Below are 5,961 nucleotides of genomic sequence, written 5' to 3' on the forward strand. Positions count from 1 at the left end.
GCCTGTTGCCGACGTGGTCCCTACGACCAGCAGCCCGAGGGAGCCCGAGCCCACCCCCGCGACGGAAGTGCCCGTGAAGGAGCAGCTCGAGGGGTCGCCTTCAAACGAGGTGGAGCCGTTCGGTGCAGTTTTCTCGGAACCCTTGCCGCCGCTACCCCGCACAGCTTCCTTCAACACCGAGAGCAGCAGCGGCGATGAGTCGAGCGTGGCGTCGGGCGACCTGGTGGACGTACCGGACAAAGTCACGCCGCTTCGCCTGACAGGCGACTTGACGTGCGGCCAGGTGTCAGGACCGACGACTCCTGGAGGTGCGGACGACGCGCGCTTCCCGTCACCAGCCAGCCACACCCTCCCATCGGCGACCCTGGCGTCGGCATCGGCTTCAGCTGCGAGCGTCGCCAAGACCACGCAGCAACCGGTGAGCGAGGCCACAAGCGCCGACGGCCCCGAAAACATGGACTTTTCCCGACCAGACTTCAAACGTGCCCACCCCCAATCATCGGAATCCGAAGGGACTGTTAACGAACGTTCTAGCAAAAAAGTGCCGCGCGCGCCAAGCGCCGCCCATGGCAGCGCTCTTTAGGTTGTATGCTATGCCGTCGGTGCTCTTGGCAGTCATGGCGGTTGTGCATCTCCTCTCCCTGAATGTTCGGGGATTTCAATCCGTAGACAGACAGAGAGAGGTGATGCACTTTGCCAGGGCTAGGGGCGTCGACATCCTGTTTTTACAGGAATGCAACTTCCGTACTTCACTTGATGTGCTGAATTTCACCACCCGGTTTTCTGTTTTTGCTTATTTTTCGTTGACTGATTTTCATATGTGCGGTGTTGGTGTCGTTTTTGTAAACCCCTGCCTGCGCGCGGGTGCTCATTGCACTTTCGGGCTGGACGGCCGCACTCTTGCGGTCGACTTCACACTAAACCAGCGGCGGGTACGTGCGTTGGTTGTATATGCGCCAGCACGGCGGACTAGTAGTTCTGATTTTTTTGAGCGCCTCGACTCATTCCTCCTTGATCCCTACCCCACTTTCATCGTCGGTGACTTCAATTGTGTACTTAACATCGACCGCGACGTCCGCGGACAGGGTCACGGTCGCCGTTATTGCGGTGCCCCCGCGCTCCGCGATCTCGTGACTCAGTTCCGCTTGTCTGACGCGTGGGTGCAGCTTCACGGGGATGCCTTTGGAGCGACGTTTGAGAGAGCACAGTCAGCGAGTCGGATAGACAAATTCTATTTTCCACCAGAGCTCGCTTCTTTTGTCGTTAGCTGCGAAGTTCTCGCGTTCCCTGCAGGCACGCCGGTGATTTCCGATCACCACCCCTTGTCAGTCAGGCTCGACTTTGGTGAGGACACCCCACGTACTGTTACGTGGCGCATGGACACGAGCCTACTGGCGGACCCGGAAAGCGTGGCGTCGCTGCGTACGGCGTTGGCAGCATCGTGCAAGAGCTTCGTTGCGACTGATTCATGGGACACACTCAAGGCTCGTTGGCAGGCAACTCTGGTGGCGGCCGGTCAAGACCGCAGACGGCGGGTAACTCATGCACTGAATGACACCCTCAAGCGCATCCGTATAGTGCAAAGGGGAGCACCCTTAACCTTTGCCATGAGCGATTACCTGAGTCTACTTAAAGCACGTTACCACGTGTTGCTCTGCCAGTCATCACGGGCAGCTAGTCGTGCACACCAGCTCGGGCGGCCGATATCAGACCCGGCTGTGCTACGACACGTACGCGCAGGCACGGCAGAGGAATTCGCTGCCGCTACTGTGCCTTTCGTGACACTCCCAGACGGCACCCAAAGCAAAACCACGGCCGATATCTGCACGATCTTCGCAAGCCACTTTTCGAACCTGTTCTCTACGGACAGTTGGCTACATCTTCAGGATGGCTATGACGGGCTTCTACAAAGTTTTTTTGGAAACTTGCCACGAGTAGCTGAAGAGTTGCATGAAAACCTTTGCGCACCAGCCACAAGCCAAGAGCTACACGCCATCCTGCAGAGTATGAATGCAGCCTCTGCCCCCGGTCCAGACGGCATTCCAACAAGTTTTTATTCAAACTTTTTTTACGAGATCCAAGGAGCACTCCTGAAGATGGTCAACGGCTTCCTCGCGGATGGGTTACGTCCAAACTCTTTCCGCGAATGTCGCATCATACTCATTCCGAAAGCGGGCGGTGACCCCTCCGACCCGCAAGCATGGCGGCCCATAAGCCTCTTAAACGCAGATTACAAAATAGTCACATCTTTACTGAACACAAGAATGCGGACGATCCTACCTCACCTAATCCACCGGGCTCAAACCAGCAGTGCCCCTGACCGCTCTGTGTTTGATGCATTGGCACTCACTAGAGACCTGTTCACATTTGCCAGCAGGACGGGCTTCAGCGGGTGCTTTGTTTCACTAGACCAGGCGAAAGCATTCGATCGGGTGGAACACTCGTATCTGTTCGGAGTCCTTGAAGCCTTCGGATTCCCTCCGCAAATTGTCAGCAGGCTGCGCTTACTTTACGCAGACCTGAATGCTCGCCTCTCCGTAAACGGCCACCAGAGCGCTCCCTTCTCAGTCACCAGGGGCATAAGGCAAGGATGCCCTCTCTCCCCAACATTCTTCGTGTTATGCCTGGATCCACTCATCCGGCGCATTAACGACAGCCCATCCATACGCGGCTTCCCTCTGCCTGGCCAGGGCCAAATCAAGGTATCGGCCTACGCCGATGACGTGTCGCTTTTCCTCAAGGACGAGGATAGCTACGCCGCTTTTTCGCGGCTGTTTCTCGAGTACAGCGAGATATCTGGGGCCCTATTGAACAGGGGAAAAAGCAAGGCACTAAGGTTTGGCACCTTCACACCGAACTTTGCGGGCGAGGTGGAGTGGGTGCAGGGAGTGAAAGTCCTGGGAGTAGTATTCCTCGCCAGCGGAGAAGTAGCCCGCGAAACCTGGACTAACCTCCGCACGAACGCTGAGAAACGCCTCTCGGTGGCGTCAACTTTCCGCCTTTCAATGGCAGAGCGCTGCTATATAGTTAAGTCCACAATCCTAGCCGCATGTTTTTTTGTCGCCCGCGTCGCAAACCCACCGCGCACGTTTGCGCGCAGGCTAACCTCGGCCTGTGGCTCTTTCGTTTGGGCGGGCAAAACCGAACTTGTGTCACGAATGTTCATGCGCCTTCCATCGTACATGGGTGGGTTTGGTATACCTTGTATCCGCACCATGTGCAATGTGCTCGCCTTGCGAGGAGTACGAGATCTTGTACGCAACCCAGACTATCCCGGGAGAACACTCCTCACATATTTTCTGGGTACAGCGCGTAACGTGTTTTTTTCACAACACGTGGTTGGCCCTACAGCCGAGCAGCCGCCGGCATTTTTCGTTAATGTGCGTCGCACACTGACGTCGTTGACTGCCAGCGTGCCCGATCTGGATGTTGATGGAACCCCGCCCTCCAGAATGTGTGAAGCACTAACGGTCGCTGCGCTGACCCGCGAACAACTCCAGAAAACGAGACGGGCACGCTGGCGCCAACTGACCTCAGCTACGCTTCCTGCAGATGTCAGAGACTTCGGCTGGCTGCGAGGCTGGCGGGTCCTGCCCACAAGAGACCGCCTTGCGGCGTGGGGCGTGGCGCCCTCCGCCCGATGCCCGCAGTGCGGTCTGCTTGAATCTTTGCAGCACGCAATGTTTGAGTGTGTAGTTGCGCGCACATTTTGGACATTAGTGTCACGCATGTTTTTAACCCGCCTGGAAGCGCGCACTAGTTCTCCCGAAGTGTTTCAAAATATGCTCTTGTGTGTCGGCATGTTCGTTTTGTGGCGGCAGCGTGGAGTGGCATCCTTAAATGGGCGTCCGCAAAGAACAATGTTCCCAATGTTGCAGCGCCTGCGCACGCGCCTCTTTAAACAAGCATGCATGGACGCTCTGTCAATGAGCGAGGCTGAGTTCTTGCGCAAATGGTCGACATACTTTATCGTCCTGCGCGGCGGTCGAGTATCGGCATTTCTACTGCATTACTGACGTGCTCAGTGCTGCGTCACTGAGCATGTGCTTGACAGATCAGAGCATTAAGTTCATCTGTTTTGTTTTGTATTTTCTATGTTAAAACAGAAAAAATAAACTTCTCTTTCTACGCCGCCGCCGATTGATTCAGTTCTTTTGCGGGCGCAAGTCAGCCCAAATATAGAGCTTCGTTTACAAGACTTCTTGGTGTCTTCCTGACCGCTGGACTGCCGTCACTACAACGTGACGGGCGGAAACATTTGTTTTTGCTTTCTCCTTTATTTGCTCGCCTTCCCGGTGGTACAGTTATTGGCAGTCGTGGACGCAAGCTCCAGAACAAAGAAGAAATCCTTGCTTCCATTCCCGTTTCCGTGGTGTGATTCGACTTCCGGTCACCGAGCGTGACGGACGTGTGTATCATGGGCTCCCAAGAAGCGGATTCCGCGCCCCAGCCGGGCCGCGGTATCAGGAGTACGGTCAAACCGAACGAGTACTACCAGCTGATTTTGCCGCATTTGCCAACAGGTTCGAGTGCTTTGCATACTGTTTTTTTGCATGGCGACGTCCGAGCCAGGCCATACCGTGTTGAAAACTTTCGTGACGCTCTTGAGCGTCTGTCATTGCTGCCGGAAGTGGTTGCCCTCGGGGCATATCAGATGAATCATGTTTGGGCCGTGACATTCTGCACTGAAGAAGGAAAAGAAATGCTACAGGCAGATGTGTTCAGAGTCAAGGACCACCGCTGTGTGGTCATTGACCCATGCAACAAGGGCGTCAGGCTGAAGCTGTTCTGGCTGCTACACGGTGTGCAAGATGATGACGTGAAGGCAGCTCTGGCGGGTTTTGGAAAAGTGACCGACATAACTCGGGACAAGTGGAAAGTCAAAGGCTGCGTCGACAAGTCGTCTACTACGCGCTCAGTGACATTGAAGCTGAACGTGGGCGTCACCATCGAGGACTTCCCGCACCAGCTGCGTGTTGGAGAGGACGTCGCATTCGTCCACGTTCCTGGCAGAGCTCCGCTCTGCCTACGGTGCCGCGGCACCTAACACATACGTCGGGAGTGCCGTGTGCCACGTTGCGGGCTCTGTCGTCGCTTCGGCAACGACGACGCCCAGTGTGTGCGGACGTATGCTACCGTAGCTGATCCTGGTCGTAGGGATACTACTGAGGAGCATATTATGGCCGAAGGCGGCGGGGTAGAGGCGACCCGTGAGAGTCTGGAAGACGCAGTATCGAAAAGCATAGCCTCAGAAAAAGCAACGCTTCCGACGGAACATGAGGCTTCCAACTCAGCAGAACCATCTCTGTCTGACACCAGAACTGAGGCGGGGGCGGGAACAGCAGATGATGTTACGGTTGTAGCACCTGAGACGGCTTTGAAACCGACTGACGAAAAGGACATTGACTTGGAGATGCCCGCGGCGTCAACTTTGCCACCAAAGAGGACGCACGACGGAGCTGATCACAAGGCGACGAGCTACGAAGAAACGGGCCGTGAGGAACCTCTCCCCAAGGCGCCTCCTGTTCTACGCGCGGCCTACAAGCCCAGGCCGAACGTCCCTCCTGATCGTAGGATTTCGTTGGCTGTACCACCGCCTTAGCGGAGGTGCCTTGCTGGGTCTTCGTCTTGGTAACCCGGTCTTCGATCGGGTTCAGTGCTGACACCGCCGTACTTTGCAAACTGGAAGGATTTCTGATGAGGTGAGCTGCAAACCGATGTAAGTTCGAGAGCGGCGAATCCCAACCGTTTAGATGGCGTCTCAACTAGCATCTAGCTTGCATATTGCCACAGTGAACGTGAGAGGTCTTTCTGCGCGAAGGAGGCAAAATCAGCTTAAGCGTCTCGTGTTCGAAAACGAAATCGATCTGTTGGCTGTTCAAGAGACAAAAATTGAAAGTGAAGAGTTGACAGATGCGATGGCTGAAATTTACCGCGCACATTTCAGTGTTTGCGTGTGCC

At 55.6% G+C, this 5,961-nt stretch overlaps 1 pseudogene; it reads left to right on the forward strand.

The window, feature by feature from the left end:
* Positions 1-4,417: 4,417 nt before the first annotated feature.
* On the forward strand, positions 4,418-5,602 carry LOC149345981 (uncharacterized; annotated as a pseudogene).
* Positions 5,603-5,961: the final 359 nt, after the last annotated feature.

The sequence above is a fragment of the Amblyomma mixtum genome, chromosome 4 (assembly GCF_055824585.1).
Source record: "Amblyomma mixtum isolate Tamu chromosome 4, ASM5582458v1, whole genome shotgun sequence".
In the NCBI taxonomy this organism is placed as follows: Eukaryota; Metazoa; Arthropoda; class Arachnida; order Ixodida; family Ixodidae; genus Amblyomma; species Amblyomma mixtum.